The sequence below is a fragment of the Myotis daubentonii genome, chromosome 14 (genome assembly GCF_963259705.1).
Source record: "Myotis daubentonii chromosome 14, mMyoDau2.1, whole genome shotgun sequence".
Lineage (NCBI taxonomy): Eukaryota > Metazoa > Chordata > Mammalia > Chiroptera > Vespertilionidae > Myotis > Myotis daubentonii.
In genome coordinates this window covers 14,710,972-14,728,605 of record NC_081853.1, presented here as the reverse complement: position 1 = coordinate 14,728,605, position 17,634 = coordinate 14,710,972, and the positions used below count along the sequence as shown (strand labels likewise).

Sequence of the window (17,634 nt, the reverse complement as noted above, 5' to 3'; positions counted from 1 at the left end):
CCAATCTCCAGGAAGGGCAGTGGTGGCAGGTTGAAAATTAAGCTCTGTGAAAACTCTTGAACATTGAAATTCAGGGAGCTTTGGGTTTGGTGAACACATTGACGTGCTGGGAGGGTGGCTCACCCAGACATGGAAACTCTGAGCCCCTTCCCCCATATCTTGCCCTTGCATCTCTTCCATTTGGCTGTTCCTAAATTGTTTCCTTTATAACAAACTGGTAATAGTAAATCACTTTCCTGAGATCCGGGAGTCATTTTAGTGAATTATCAAACTAAATTTATAGTTGATTGTTTGGAAGTATCAGTGACAACCCAGGACTTTTGGAGAGGCATCTGAAGTAGGGGGAATCTTGTGGGACTGAGCACTTAACTTGTTGGATCTAACATTAACTCCAGGTAGTGTCAGAACCGAATTGAATTGAGTTATAGGACATTCGGTTTTATACTGGACAGTTGAAGTGGTGTTGCAAAAGTCACCACCCATTGGATGTCAGAAGTGTTGTGTGTAAAAACAGTTCAAATAGCCCTGGCTGGTTTAGCTTAGTGGATGGAGTGTTGGCCTGCGGACTGAAGGGTCCCGGGTTCAATTCCAGTCAAGGGCACATGCCAGGCTTGTGAGCTCAATCCCCAATAGGGGGCATGCAGGAGGCAGCTGATCAGTGATACTCTCTCATCATTGATATTTCTCTCTCTCTCTCTCTCTCTCCTCTCTAAAATATAAAAAGAAATAAAAAGTATTTTTTAAAAAACAGTTCAGATAGTCTTATAATTAATATCTGTTATCCATTTTTTATTTTAAATGTTTTTTGTTTTTTATGTTACATGCAATAATCATTACTATTTCAAGAAAAACAATTTTAAATATAATAATGTTACATGCAGTAAACACTAATATTTCAAGAAAAGATTTTAAATATAAATATAATAATATTACCAAAAGTGTACTAACATAGTAATAACACAAAAGTTGTAGGAAATATTAAAAATTTGCAAATAACAGGATTACTTCTATTATATTCTAAAATTCTAGAGGCCCAGTGCATGAATTCATGCACCAGTGGGCTCCCTAGGCCTGGCCTGTGGGATGGGGTCGAAACCGGCTCTCTGACATCCCCTGAGGGGTCCTGGATTGCGAGAGAGCGCAGGCCAAGCCGAGGGACTCCACTGGTGTATGATTGGGGCCAGGGAGGGATGCGGGAGGTTGACCAGCCAGAGAGGGACTGTGGGAGGGCTCCAGGGCATGTCCGGCCCATCTTGCTCAGTCCTGATCGGCCAGACCCCAGCAGCAAGCTCACCTACTGGTCGGAGCGTCTGCCCCCTGGTGGTCAGTGCACATCATAGCAAGCAGTTGAGCGGCTTTAGCATATCATTAGCATATTACACTTTGGTTGAATGGAAGACTCAACAACTGGACACTTAGCATATTCGGCTTTTATTATATAGGACTAGAGGCCCGGTGCACAAAAATTTGTGCACTCGGGGGCAAGGGAGGGCCCCTCAGCCCGGCCTGTGCCCTCTCGCAGTCTGGGACCCCTCAGGGGATGACCACCTGCTGGCTTAGGCCTGCTCCCCGGGGGATTGGGCCTAAGATGGCAATCAGACATCCCTCTGGCAGCCCGGGAGCCCTCGGGGGATGTCCACTTGCCAGTGGGGAGCAGGCCTAAACTGCAGTCGGACATCCTTAGCGCTGCTGAGGAGGCAGGAGAGGCTCCCACCACCACTGCTGTACTGGCAGCCATCAGCCTGGCTTGTGGCTGAGCAGAGCTCCTCCCATGTGAGAGCGCCCTGACCAGAGGGCAGCTCCTGCATTGAGCATCTGCCCCCTGGTGGTCAGTGTGTGTGTCATAGTGACCAGTCATTCCCAGTTGTTCTGCTGTTAGGGTCAGTTTGCATATTACCTTTTTACTATATAGGATACAGGCCTGGTGCATGGGTGGAGGTCCGCTGGTTTGCCCTGAAGGGTGTCCCGGATCAGGGTGGGGGTCCTGCTTGGGTGCCTGGCCAGCCTGGGTGAGGGGATGATGGCTGTTTCAGCTGGTCACACCCCCTTCAGGGGGGTGGTCCCCACTGGGGTGCCTGGCCAGCCTAGATGAGGGGCTGAGGGCCGTTATCAGACTGGTCTGCGACTGAAGCTCCCAGCCTCTCCTTTTTTTTTTTTTTATTCTGGGATTTATTTACTTTCTATAGCTGTCCCTGGAGCTGAGAGCCAGCTCCAGCTCTGAGGCCATGGCTGGCTGAAAGCAGGTATCTGGGGTTTGTTTGGCTTCTATAATTGAAACATTGTTGCTGTCCTGCTCGCTCCAGCTCTGAGGCCGTGGCTGGCTGAAAGCAGGTATCTGGGTTTGTTTAGCTTCTATAATTGAAACTCTGTTGCCATCACTGGCGCTCTAAGCTCTGTCGCCCTGGCTGGCTGAAAGCAGATATCTGGGGTTTGTTTAGCTTCAATAATTGAAACATTGTTGCTTCCGGAGCTCAGAGCTGGGCCGCGGCAGGCGGGGAACCTTGGCTTCCTCCATCACTGGAGCAAGCAAGCCTCATGTTTGCTTCAGCTACGTGGCTGCCGGCCACCATCTTTGTTGGCAGTTAATTTGCATATACTGCTGATTAGCCAATGGGAAGCATAGCAGAGGTATGGTCAATTACCATGTTTGTCTATTATTAGATAGGATTTTTCTCTGGCTCTATTTTTGTTTATCAGTTTATGTTGTTCATTATATTCCACAAATGAGTGAGATCATGTGGTATTTATCTTTCTCTGACTGGCTTATTTCACTTAGCATAGTGCTCTCCAGGTCCATCCATGCTGTTGCAGATGGTAAGAGTTCCTTCTTTTATACAGCAGTATAATATTCCATTGCATATATGTACCACCGTTTTTTAATCCACTCATCTGCTGATGGGCACTTAAGCTGTTTCCAAATCTTAGCTGTTGTTATCCATTACTACAAAGTTCGTATAGTTTCCTTGTTAAAAGCAATAAAAATCAGTAGCATACCTGGCTTGCATTACTTGAAGATTTAGCATGAAAGGAGTTGAATAAGTTTTATGACAAGAATCTAGTCAGTCAATCAGGAAGTATGTAAAAGAGCTAATATTAGGCAACACAGGCATAATGAAGGTGTTAAGATGTTATTTCAGTCTTCAAAGAGTGAAAGCTAACCCCCATAAACGATTAGGGAAGAATTATGTTCTTAATGGAATTAAGAGCTCTATTTGATTAAGATTAGGGAAGGCTTGTTTGTTTAGGAAGGGGGACTTAAATTGGACCTTGAAAATTTGGGGTAGAAAATAATAGGAATCCTTGGTGTAAGGAAGTCTGCATAAAAAGGCATAAGCCCAGAGGATAGTCAGGAGGCAATTCTATGTTAAGGAGCCATATTACTACATTGATCAAGTAGTTTAGATTACTAGTAAATGATAGAGGTAAACCTGAGTAAGGCTTCATTTCAGGAAAGTTGTATAAGGGTTAACGTACAAGGGTTGATGGGGCAATAAGCCAGAAACCTTTGGGAACCAAGGCACAAATCTGGGAGTAAGAAACCTGGATTTGCAACTTTGGGGAAAGCCATGCCTCCCCTTAATCCATTCAGATAACCCTGTTTAATAACTAAGCTAGTATGTTCTAATAGTAGATTATGAAACACCCATCTGCTTTAATATGCTGAGTTCATAATAGGGTGATTGGAAAATGATGAAGATTGGATTCATAGGTATAGTTAGTAGACAAGATTCGAAGGTTTCAAACTATGGTTTCTTATTTTCAAGATTGTTTCTTGACATATTGAAAGATTATGCCTGTGTGCATCATTTTAAGGTATATATATATATTTAATATATTTTTAAAGTGTATTTCAGAGAGGAAGGGAGAGGGAGAGAGAGGTTGAAACACCAAAGATGAGAGAGAATCATTGATCAGCTACCTCCCGCATGCACCCACTGGGAATTGAGCCGCTTTTGCCCTGACTGGGAATCGACCTATGACCTTCTGGTTCATAGGTCAATGCTCAACCACTGAGCCATGCCAGCTGGGCAAGGTATATTTTTTGTCAGTCATTTTTAATTATGGAATAAACTCATTTAAATACTATAATTTTGAATGAAGAATGAAAGTTACAAGGATAATGATGAATAAACTATTGCATGGGAATGTTCAAGTCAGAGACAGGTATTAAGTGATAGGTACATCAGAATTTCAGTTAAAATATATTTTAAAACACAAGACTTATGTAGTAGTCCTAGTTTTGCCATTTTATTTATTTATTTTTAGGGAGATACTCTTTTTATTTATTTTTATTTTTTGGGGGGGAGATACTCTTTTTAAAAAATATTTTATTATATATATTTTATTGATTTCAGAGAGAGATAGATAAACATCGACCTGTTGTGTCTAGTCTTGCCATTTCAAATTGACACTCTAAGCTGAGGTTTTCGTTCATAATTGTTACTTGTGTGCAGGTAGAGTTGTCAGATAAGCATCAATAAAGTTTATTGGCATTATACTTGGATTTAATAGTTCTCCCCTACCCCTTGCCAGTGACCTGATTTAAGAATTGTATCAAAAATTTATCGTTGTTTTAGCTGCAGCTTTTTTGTTTTATTTATTTTTAAAATCCTCACCTGAGGACACCTTCATTGATTTTTTAGAGAGGGGGAAGAGAGAGAGGAAAGAGATAGGAAAGAGGGGGAGAGAAAGAGCGAGAGTGAGAGAAAGAGAGAGAGAGAGAGAGAAAGAGAGAGAGAGAGAGAGAGAGAGAGAGAGACATCAATTTGTTTTTTCACTTACTTATGCATTCATTGATTGTTATATATGCCCTGACCAGGGATTGAATCTACAACTTTGGCGTATCAGGATGACCATCTAATCAACTGAGCTACCCGTCCAGGGCCTCAGTATTATTTTGTATTAATTTCACTTGTACAACATAGTGGTTACACATTTATGTAATTTACGGAGGGATTCCCCCCTCACCCCCCAATAATTGTAGTACCCACTTGGCACCATACATATGACTTATGTAATATTCTGAGAGTAATCGTTAATAATGTTATTCATCTCACCTAACCTGTCAACTTACTTTTGCTTTTGAATTTTGAGTTTCTGGTTGTCTGAGTTAGACTGAATACATCTTAGTTACGTATGACCCTAAGCAGTGCAAGCACACAGAATAAAAATCTATATGATGTTTATGTGTGTTTTAAATGGTTATTTTTATTATATTTTTCATTTTCTGTTACTGTCACATGCAAGTTTTGCATTAATCTGTGGTTTTTATCTGTTGGCCATTTTAAGTATGGCTATTTTTGGGTAAATTCTGGATTTTTTATTCTAAATCAGAATTAAGTGAAGGTTTAATGTTTCTTCATGAAATTTTATTGATTGTCATGATCCTCACCAATTTATTCCTTCTCTTTTTTTAAATTTTTTTAAAAAATATATATATTTTATTGATTTTTTACAGAGAGGAAGGGAGAGGGATAGAGAGTTAGGAACATTGATGAGACAGAAACGTCAAGCAGCTGCCTCCTGCACCCCCCCCAGTGGGGATGTGCCTGCAACCAAGGTACATGCCCTTGACCGGAATCAAACCTGGGACCCTTCAGTCCACAGGCCAGCGCTCTAGCCACTGAGCCCAACCAGTTAGGGCTACTCCTTCTCTTAATATTTTGAAATTAGATCTTGTTTATCACAAAACTTAATCCTTGATTATATATTATTCTGGCCCTAATTAGCCTGTAAGCTTCTTAAAGGTCACTCTAATAGCCTATGCTGCCATGTAGCTCTATAATAAAGGTACAGTGCCCAGTATTTAGTAGGTAGTTAAAAATTTATTGCCAACACACTACCGTTCTCTAAAGAAATTATAGGAGTACTAACTTAAAAAAACCTGTCTTTGCCCTAGCTGGTTTGACTCAGTGAATAGAGTGTTGGCTGCGGACTGAAGGGTCCCAGGTTCGATTCTGATCAGGGGCACATGTCCGGGTGGTGGGGTGTGCAGGAGGCAGCTGATCAATGATTCTCTCTCATCATTTTTGTTTCTGTCTCGCTTTCCTTCTCCTTTCCTCTCTGAAATCAGTAAAAATATATTTTTAAAAACACACACAACAACCTGTCTTTTTTTGAAAAAGCCTCTTAGAAGATAATGTAGAATATGTAAAAGTGCAGAAAATTCTCGCTTGTGAAGGGGTTGAGAAGCTATAAAATTCACAATTTTTGTTACAACTGACATTAAATCATTCAATTCTGAGAATCCTAATTTGGCACACAACACCTTCTGATGGATAATGCAATGAAAAGGTACAAGTGGATGTCTAATAGCTTCCATACACAATTTCAGGAATCCCACATTTTTTCCCACCATATTTGGTGCCCCATCTGTCTTGACTGACACAATTTTAGAGATATCAATGTTTAGGTCACTGAATGTTTTTTATAACAACCTTACATATTTTGTTTCCTGATATACTTATTGGCACTGATTCTAACTTTATCAACTCTTCTCTCATTGTGAGACCATCAGAATATCTAGCAATAATGGCCATCCGAGCATTTGATGTGACATCAGTAGTTTCATCAAGAGAAATCAAAAAATATTTACAACTATTTAAGTCTTTTTTTCATTGATGTTGTACGTTTTTGTTAAGATCTATTCTGTCTTTGATAGTATTTCTACTGAGTGGTAACTCAGAAATTCTTTTAATAATATCATCTTTATTTTTCATATCGTGAAATAGAGCTGGTGCACATCTTAGAAATGTTTCCTTAATAAATTCTCCGTCACTGAGGGCTTTTCCATGCTGAGCTATGGAGTGAGCAATACAGTAACTTGCTGATGTTAAATTTGTAGAGCATCTTACAAATTTAATGATGGAATTTGATTGACTTTTATAGAGGTGTAGCTGCCTAGAAATGTATTCCTTCCTTTCATCGATACTTTTTTTCAAGAGCTGACAATGGTTAGTTTCAAAATGTCTCTTTACATTCCACATTCTGCTTACTACCGTTTCTTTACACAGTATGCACAGTGATCTGTTGTTTCTGTCGACAATCCCATACATCTCGGTCCATATGTCTTGAAAGGGTCGGCTACTGCTACTTCCACTTCCTTTATCATTCAATCTTGCTTTTTTATTTTTTTGATTCTCCATCACAAGGCTGCAAAAATAAATAAATATAAATCACGGCATTTTTATAAAAGGTTGATAGGTTTCTTACCTATTAACTTTTTGCAGTGTTGTTGCACTGACTCCTGGTGCAAAACAATTCAAAGATAGTATGTATAACCAACAAATATATGGTGCTGTAATCAATTATCCGACACGCAGAATGTCTCGTCGAGCACTGTTGCACTGTATATCTTTTTCTTCTAACCCTCCCACTCCTGTCTACTAATGAACATGGCGATCAAGTGCGTCCGTTTGCCGAATGCACCGGAACGCACGGGAAGCTTACCCGAGGCACATGTTGACAATAACAAGGCCGTTTCCAGAATTGGGCATTTTGTCACTGGAGTAAAAATAAAATGTTATGAGTAAAGATTAATCTCTTTATAGTGCAATTCTTAACCTTTTTATATTGTCAATATTGGAACAATGTATCTTGGATGTTTTCACTATGTATCTTTGCTACGCAACACCGATGTACATGTTTACCTCCAGTTTTAGAATTGCATTATTGATCATGAGTAACGTGAGTAATATTACTCGAGTGATGCCCAACTCTGGACGTTGCGAGAGACAAATATTTGAATTATGCAATTTTTTGTGTCTGTCGATGCGCGTCACCCAAAATGAGTTTGCGTGTCACCTCTGACACACTGTCATAGGTTCACCATCACTGCTCTATCCACTGAACCAAACCGGCTGGGGCAGGTAGTTTGTATCTTTTTAAGAAATGTGTCTATTTCATTAAGTCAGATTTTTTAGCATAAAATTAATCATAATACTACCTTGTTATCCTTTTACTATCTATAGAATCTGTAGTACTGTCACATCCTCATTTCTAGTATTGGTAATCTGTATCTTTTTTTCCTTTGTTACTTTGACTAGTTGTTTAAAGAATTATCTTTAATAGATTTTTCTCTATTTTTTGTTTTTCATGGATTTCTATTCTTTATTCTTCTTACTGCTTACTTTGGGTGTAATTTCCTCTTCCGTTTTCTAGTTCCATAAATTGAAAACTTCAGATCGTGGAGTTAAGACATCTCTTCTAATAAAAGCATTTTATGTTGTGATATAATTATTTTGATTAACAATTTGACATTGTTATAATGTTAAATTTGTGTGTACCAGCAGTTCTTCACTTAGGTATATAGTCTAGAAAAACTTTTTTTTTATCTGCATTAGGAGACATTTTCAAGCTTGTTTAATAGTAGCATTTTTTATGGTAGTAAAAAAAATGGAAATAATCCAGATATATGTCCATTGACAGGAATATGTAAACACTTCTGTTAATATACACCATGAAAAACTGTACAGGAATGAACACAAATTAACAACAGCTGTATTTATTTATTAGATGAATCTCCGAAATGTTAAATGAAAAAAACAAGTTGTAAAGAAATACTTAAACTATGATGCCAGTTAATAAAAATTTAAAAAGCACAAAATTATTCATAAATCTGTTTTATTACATATACAGTAATAAAATGGTAAACATATTTCCTTATGAGAGAGGCAGAGAGTGAATATAAAAATACCTAAATTTGGCATAATATGTGCTGGAAAGTGTTAAATACTTTACAAATACATACTTATTTAATTCACATAGTTATATGTGAAGCAGGCATATATTTATTATCATTTATAAATAAAGAAACTTATAAGGATTCAGAAAACATTAACTTTTCCAAATCACACTGCTAATAGGTGGTAAACCTTCTAAAAAAACCCAGGCAGTCTGACTCCAGAGTCTGCACTCTTAACCATTAAGCCATACTGCTTGCCCAGATGGGAGGAGTAGGGGGCTTCTGAATCTGGGTGTTAGTTAGGTACATGGATGTTTGTTTTATTATTCTTTAGTTCTTATTTTTGTTTTTATTTTTATATCTATGAGCAATTTAGTTAAAATTTTTAAAAGAAAATAACAATGGTCAATCCATCTGAAATGGAATATAAGAAATAATTCTTTAAACTATATCCCAAATGGAAGTTTAGGAAGTCAACACCATTAATTTTCTCTAACATATTTTCTAGATATTAGTATACTATGAAATACTTAAAAACTGAGATAGATGATATGTTATTAATATCTTGACCTGGGTGGTAGTTACACCCTGTGTTCACTTAGGGCGATTCACCAACTTGTACACTTTTGATTTGTTCACTTCTTTGTAGTATTCTACACTTCAGTAAATTCTTTACAATAAAAATATCAAATAAGTTTTTTTAAATTCCAGAGATTTTTTTATTGCACCTGCATTGGTGTCTTTGTTGGGATGGTTGTAAGGGAATTATAAGATGAGTTATAAAGTAAGGGGCTAACTTTGATGTTCTTTTTCATCGGAAAATCTATAAAAAGGATGAGGAAATATATTGTCAGGTAACAAAACATTACAACAAACAAGGAACAGCACACTATATATAATAATCTACCTTTGTGCAAAGGGGGGGAAAGTAGGAAAATATATTTGTTATTTATGCATAAAGAAGTCTGGAAAGATACATAAGGAATTAGTAACTGTGGTTACATGGGAGTGAGAGATAAGGTGGAGGCTGGGTTGATATGACATAAAGATGGCAGAAAAGCTTTTCGGTATATAGAAAGTCCCCAAATCACAAAGGATTAACTTAGGATTTTTCAACTTTACGATGGTACAAAATGATATGCATTCAGTAGAAACTGTACTTCAAATTTTAAGTTTTGATCTTTTCTGGGGCTAGTAATATACAGCACAATATTCTCTTGTGATGCTGGGCAGTGGCAGCAAACTGCAGCTCCCAGTCAGGCAGGCAATCACAAGGGTAAACCAATAATTGACAGTGTGTTCATTGTGTTAAATGATTTTGCCCAACTGTGGGTTAATGTAAATGTTCTGAGCACATTTAAGGTAGGCTAAGCTAAGCTAAGCTAAGATGTTGAGTAGTTGTAGTAAATGCATTTTGATTTACAATGTTTTCAGCTTATGGTGATGGATTTATTGGGATGTAACCCCATTGTAAGTCAAGGAGCATCTGTGTATCCTATATAATAAAGAGGTAATATGCAAATTAACTGCCAGCCAAGATGGCGGCCGGCAGCCAGGCAGCTTGAAGCGAACATGAGGCTTGCTTGCTTCAGTGATGGAGGACGCCAACGTTCCCCGCCTGCCGCTGCCGGCCTCTGAGCTTGCAGTTTGAAACATTGTTTCAAATATAGAAGCTAAACAAAACCCCAGAAACCTGCTTTCAGCCAGCCGGGATCGCAGAGCTGGAGTTGAAACAGTGTTTCGATTATAGAACCCAAACAAACCAGATACCTGCTTTCAGCAGCGGAGGCCTAAGAGCTGGAGCCAAGCCTCAGAGCTAAAGCTGGCCCAGAATGAAAAAAAAAAAAAAGGAGCGGTTGGGAGCTTCAGTCACCCCCAGCCTGTAAACAGCCCTCAACCCCTCACCCAGACTGGCCAGGCACCCCAGTGGGGACCCCCACCCTGAAGGGTGTGTGACCAGCTGCAAACAGCCATCATCCCCTCATCCAGGCTGGCCAGGCACTCCAGTGGGGACCCCCACCCTGATCCAGGACACCCTTCAGGGCATACCAGCCGGCCCCCACCCAGGCACCAGGCCTCTATCCTATATAGTAAAAGGGTAATATGCCTCCCAGCACCGGGATCAGCGGAGCCGCGAGGCCTCCCGGCACTGGGATCAGCGTGACAGGCGGCAGCGCCCAAACCCCCTGATCGCCCTGCGGCTTGGTGTGTGACAGGGTGCAGCACCCCAACTCCCTGATCCGCCCTGCTCTGTGTGTGACAGGGGGTGGTGCCCCAACTCCCCTATCGGCCCTACTCTGTGAGTGACTAGGGTGCTCCTCAACCCCCTGATCGGCCCTGCTCTGTGCGTGACAGGGGGGAGCTCCCCAACCCCCTGATTGGCCCTGCTATGTGCGTGACGGGGTGGCGCTGCAACCTCCCCATCGACCCTGCCTTGAGTGTGACGGGGCGGTGCCCCAACCCCCCAATCGGCCCTACCCTGAGCGTGACTGGGGGTGGCATCGCAAGCTCCCAATCCACCCTGCTCTGTGCATGACAGGGGAAGGCACCCCAACTCCCCAATCAGTCCTGCTCTGAGCCCGACCAGGGGCTGCACCTAGGGATTGGGCCTGCCCTCTGCCACCCGGGAGCAGGCCTAAGCCAGCAGGTCGTTATCTCCTGAGGGGTCCCAGACTGCGAGAGGGCACAGGCCGGGCTGAGGGACCGTCCTCCCCCCGGAGTGCACAAATTTTTGTGCACCGGGCCTCTAGTATAATATATTTATAGTGGAATATGCGTGGGTGTTATATTATAGAGGAGGAGCATCTAATTCAATCTCTCAGTTTATGCTAATTATACTGTGGTAATAAACAACCTTAAGACCTCAGAGTTTTGTAACAACAAATATTTATTTCTTGTTCATGTACATGTTTAGATAGATGGCAGCACCATCCACAGTTGTTCTCCTTTCTGGAATTCAGCCAAAAGGAGCAGTTCCTATCAGGGACATGCTCTAGTGGTAGAAGGAAAAGTGCTATGCAGAGTCATGGAATTACAGTTAAAGCTTCTGCTCAGAAATGGCACAAGTCACTTCCACTCACATTTCATTGGCTAAAGCAAGTCACAACCCAGGCATGTGCTTGACCTGGAATCAAACTGTGACCACTCATCCACTTTGGCCTGGCAAAGTGTTGTTCTTGTGAGAGATAAAGGCTATATCATTTATACAATACTTAATATCTTTTGTAAATAACTGTGACATTGAGTTATGAGGTTTAGTCATGGTGGTTTAAAAAATATATCACTTTCATTTACTTTATTTTGTCTATTCATCTGTTTTGTCAGAGACTGATTTCTACATCAATTATATTTTCAAATAAAACACTAGTATGTATTAGTTCATAAGGTCAAACATTAGGATATTTAAAATAGTGACATATTGGCTATGATAACTCAGAGTGGGCTGGAGTGGGGTTGTGGCTGTTCCACCCAGAGGGTCACAATTGGTGGAGGAGCTGGAAGCTCTGTGGAAGCAGAGGCTGGCCAAGCTGCAGGTAAAGCATGGGGATCCTGGCAATGCAGCACAACAGGAAGCAAAGTGCCAAGAAGCAGAAATGAGAAACAGGATCTTAGCCCAAGTTCTGGATCAGTCAGCTGGGTTCGGTTTAGTAATTTAGCACTTCTAAAGCCCTAAAAAACTAAAGGAGTAGAGAATTACCTTATACAGATGGCAAGATATGGACCACTAAGTGGGAAGATAGAAGAACAAGGTTTAATAGAAATCCTTGAAAAAGTAAACCAACAAACAGAAAAGAAAGTGACAGTTAAATTCAATAGAAGAAAAATAATGGACTCTGATGAAGATGATGACTATTGAATTTAAGATGCTTAGACATTGGAACTTAATGGAACAGTTCCAGGACAGATAATACTTGGCAGTTAAGATCTGATTGAATGTTTACTTTGCTTATTGTTTATATACCTTTAGAAAAATAAACTTGCTGTGTAAAATAGAAATGAAAAGGTAAAGAAAATAAAATAGTGACATAAATTACATAGCATTTGCTTACTGAGCATCTCTTTATTAAGCATCTGCTATGTGGCATATTTGCTAGCTGAGAGGGATTCAAGAGTGAAAAAATACGATCTCTGTTTTTAGGGATTCTGCATAAATGGATATGTCTACAGAAAATTACAATGAAGTGAAATAATGTCTAAGAGAGGTACTATAAAGTACGGTAGAAATGTTGAGGATGGAATGATCAGTTGATAAGATGATGAAGGAAGGAATAGATAGAATGGCATCTCTGGGTAACTGAAACTAGTCTTAAAAGAAGAGTAGCATTTTAGCACGCAAATGAGAGGAAAGTACATTTTAGGCAGCACTAACAAATAGCATGAGTAATAGCATGAAGGAATAAAAATAGATGTCTTGTTTGAGAACTTTTGAGTGATTTTTGTGTGACATATGAGGGAAGGGACAGAAGATGAGGAAGAAAGGTAAATTTAGGATCAAGTTTTGAAGGATTTTAATGTCATGCTGCTTTCTCCTTTAAAACAGTGGTGAGGAGTTCCAAAAAATTTTAAAGTAATAGAATCACATGTTTAGATCTTTGCTTTTAGAGCAGCAAAGTGTGTGTGTGTGTGTGTGTGTGTGTGTGTGTGTATACATATATTAATTTCAGAGTGGCAGGGAGAGGGAGAGAGAGATAGAAATGTCAATGATGAGAGAGAATTATTGATCGGCTGCCTCCTGCAGGCCCTAAACTGGGGATTGAGCCTGCAACCCGGGCATATGCCCTGACTGGGAATCATACCGTGACCTCCTGGTTCATAGTTTGACACTCAACCACTGAGCCATGCTGGATGGACTAGAGCAGCAATCTTGGTGATAATGTGTAAGACATTGGAATTGTGCCTAGAGACAAGGAGACCCAGTAGAATGATATAGAAGAAAGACCAGTTAGAAATAAATTTCTGGATGGGGAGAGACAGATTTTAGACTCATCACCAGTGTAGTGAAGGCTGTAGGAAATACACTACCAGGGAAGTTTGTACATCTCTAGAGGCTAAGGAAGAACCCTGGGGATGATCAATATTTGAACAGCTGGCACGGAGAAAGAAAACAAAGTTGGAAAACCGGCCAGAGAAATAAGAGGACCAGGAAAGATTGGATTTGTGAGGTACAGGGCAGGGGAGAGTTTTTGAAAAGGTACTTATTAGTAGCATTCAAGGGCTGAGAATAGTCCTTGGGTTTGACAGGTAAGTCTCATCAGTGGCTTGAGTGTTTTTCAGTGGAGTGGTGGGTATGGAAGCTCACTGTCACTGGGTTAAGAAGCTGTGAGTGCCTTGGCTAGTGATCTCAGTGGTTAGAGCATCGAAGGGTAGAGGATTCGATTCCTTGTCAAGGGCACATACCTGGGGTGTGAGTTGCATAGGAGGCAACCAGTCTCTCACATCTATGTTTTTTTCTCTCCTCCTTCCTCCCTTCTCTGAAAAGCAGTGGAAAAAAAATATCCTGAGGCTGTGAGTGCCCGGGTTGGTGTGGTTCAGTTGGTTCAGAGTTGTTCTGTGCACAGAAAGGTTGCCAGTTCGATTCCTGGTCAGGGCACATGCTCAGGTTGTGGGTTCAATTCCTGGTAGGGGGCATGCAGGAAGCAGCCAATCCATGTTTTGCTCACATTGATGTTTCTCTCTCTCCCTTCCTCTTTCTCTAAAACTCAATAAAATACCTTAAAAAAAATAGAAGACTGTGTGACAGCTCTGAAAGTATTTGACTGAATTGGATGCAGAGGTGTAACTAAGGGCATTTTTTTAAATTAAATCTTTATTGTTCAGATTATTACATTTGTTCCTCTTTCCCCCCGCCATAACTCCCCTCCTCCCAGTTCCCGCCCCACCCTCTGCCCTCACTCCCCACCCACTGTCCTCATCCATAGGTACACGATTTTTGTCCAGTCTCTTCCCGCATCTCCCACACCCCTTTCCCCCCCAAGAATAGTCAGTCCATTCCCTTTCTATGTCCCTGATTCTATTATGATCACCAGATTATTTGTTCACTTGATTCTTAGATTCACTTGTTGATAGATGCAAATTTGTTGTTCATAATTTGTATCTTTACCTTTTTCTTCTTCTTTCTCTTCTTAAAGGATACCTTTCAGCATTTCATATAATACTGGTTTGGTGGTGATGAACTCCTTTAGCTTTTCCTTATCTGTGAAGCTCTTTATCTGACCTTCAGTTCTGAATGATAGCTTTGCTGGATAAAGTAATCTTGGTTGTAGGTTCTTGGTATTCATCACTTTGAATATTTCTTGCCACTCCCTTCTGGCCTGCAAAGTTTCTGTTGAGAAATCCGCTGACAGTCATATGGGTATTCCCTTGTAGGTAACTGAGTTTCTTTCTCTTGCTGCTTTTAGGATTTTCTCTTTGTCTTTTGCTCTTGGCATTTTAATTATGATGTGTCTTGGTGTGGTCCTCTTTGGATTCCTTTTGTTTGGGGTTCTCTGCGCTTCCTGGACCTGTAAATCTATTTCTTTCACCAGGTGGGGGAAGTTTTCTGTCATTATTTCTTCAAATAGGTTTTCAATATCTTGCTCTCTCTCATCTTCTGGCACCCCTATAATTCTGATGTTGGTACGCTTGAAGCTGTCCCTGAGGCTCCTTACACTATCCTCGCATTTTCGGATTCTTTTTTCATTTTGCTTTTCCAGTTGGGTGTTTTTTGCTTCTTCGCATTTCAAATCTTTGACTTGATTCTTGCGCTCCTCTGGTCTGCTGTTGGGAGTCTGTATAGTATTCTTTATTTCAGTCAGTGTATGCTTAATTTCTAGTTGGTTCTTTATCATAACATCGAGGGTCTCATTAGATTTCTTGTAGATCTCATTAAGTTTATCGGCAGCTTCTAAACAGTTCTTGAGAGACCTTAAAAGTGTGGTTCTGAACTCTATATCTCCCATTGACAATTTTGTCCTGTTTCTTTGTCTCCGCATTTTTTTTATGCTTTCTTGGTGCACCCTCTAGTGGTCTTTGTGTGCAGTCTTTTTGTAGTTAAGCCTTGATTGTTGTAGTTAATACTGGGGGGGTTTGACCTCCAGGCCAACTGGCTATGAGATTCAGCTGTGTCTGCAGTGGGAAAACTTCTGTCCTCTGGGGAGGTGCTAATCTAGCCTTTGCCTGAGGCTATCTGGCAAATGGCTCTGTGCAGGGCTTGGGCGGGGCGGGTCGCAGGGAATCAAACAGGGCGGGCAGAGTGAGCAGTTATGGCTGCTCTCAGTTCCGTCCCTAGGGGCTCTGCCTCACAGAGTCCCAGCAACCGCTGCAAACCTCGGAGAGAAAGCTGCCTTCGAGTTCCGACCGAAGCCAGACAGTCCTGCTTCTCCTGTTTGAGTCTGGGTCCAGATCTGGAGCTCAGAGTCTGAAACTCCCTCCCGATTGAAAACAACAACCGCGCCCTCCGCCGCCAGCCCTCTCGGCGCGCGCACTCCGCACCTGAGTATTTCACTTCAGCACTGCGCCTCCTCTGCGTCTGGGTATGATATTCTCTTTCCTCCTAGTTGTAGAATTTCCACTCAGCCAGCCTTCCTGTGGTTCTGGATGATGTTCGTTCCGTCTTTTAGGTGTACCCTTGAATTGGTTGTTCGAGGCAGCAATCTCCGGCGTTAACCTATGCCGCCATCTTTGTTTCTCAAGTAAGCCCATTTTATTCCATATAAAAGATATGTGTATGTAGACTTCATTGATGATAATTTGTTGTTTTTTTTCTCCAGTTTTAATTGTTACTTTTAAGGAGTCTACTGGTTCCCCACATGTGTGGGATGGGGTGGGGTGGGGAAGAAGTGGAATGAGAAAAGCCATATAGGTTAGGCACTCTCTATCCATATTAATTTCTCAATAGACTTAAATGTAAATTGAAATCTTATTGTGTTAAATATAATTTGTGGAAATGGGATGTGAGTCACAGATTTCAAAAAGATATAGGAATGTTAACACTTTGAAATTCTGCAAAAATTAGAAATTCAGTAGTCACTGATATATTCCCTAGTACTTTTTTGATGTCCTGAGTTTTTAAGTTGTGTGTGTGTGTGTGTGTGTGTGTGTCTAAAGAATATGAATGAGAGTCTCTCTGAGAACTGCTTAATCTGGGAATGATATTCAATGAAAGGGTTAATGTTTTAGTATCCATCCTGACAAACAACTAACAATTCAAAAATGGTTATGGGAACTTACAAACTAATGTTAAAAAAAAGGAAAAGTGAAACATCATGGTAAAATTTGAATATTTTTGCAGTGAGAGATCCATTTTGTGGATTATCAAATTCTCTTGCTTAATTTTTTGTTACATGGTCATTTATTTTCTATTCATAAACTTTATAATAGTTTTTCAGTTTTGCATTCTTGTTTTTGTGGTAGGTGCTGAATATGTGACTATTAAAATGTACTTTTGACATTAAGTAAAAAGGAAGATAGCAAACAATTTCCAATTAAACATGTAGGACTAATAATTCCTCTGAATTTATACTATATAAAATGAGATCATGTATGTATTTAAAAATTCACTCTAAATTTAATAGAAAAACATAGTTAAGTTACTTTGGAGCAAAGAGGTCAAATAAAATATTTTCTATTTCAGAGACTTATATCCATGAATGTAAAGATAAAAAAGATATACTAGATATAGATTTAAATACATTTTATGAGTTATGGGATTGAAAAACTTACTTTGAGCAAGAGTTAGGGGAAGAAGGAGATTTTAGAATGGCTTTTTATGAGATTGGCCACTGTGTATAGCAGCAGTCTTACTTTAAAAAAAGAGTAACATTTTATTTTGCATGTGTTACAGTTCTGAACCTTACTACTCTTTTACTTGCACAATGTTTTCTATTGTAAAGCATGTATGTCAAAACCCAGAATCTGCGTTGTCACTTCCTTATTATAATTCCGGCTCTGCTCAGATAACATGCCTGAAACAT

At 40.2% G+C, this 17,634-nt stretch overlaps 1 protein-coding gene and 1 pseudogene across 31 annotated transcripts in view; both read left to right on the top strand.

Annotated features, from left to right (window-relative positions):
• Window positions 1-17,634, top strand: part of SLMAP (sarcolemma associated protein) — a 163,667-nt gene that overhangs the window by 16,708 nt on the left and 129,325 nt on the right. The gene's annotated exons all lie outside the window — the stretch shown is intronic.
• Window positions 12,115-14,468, top strand: LOC132215326 (programmed cell death protein 5-like; annotated as a pseudogene).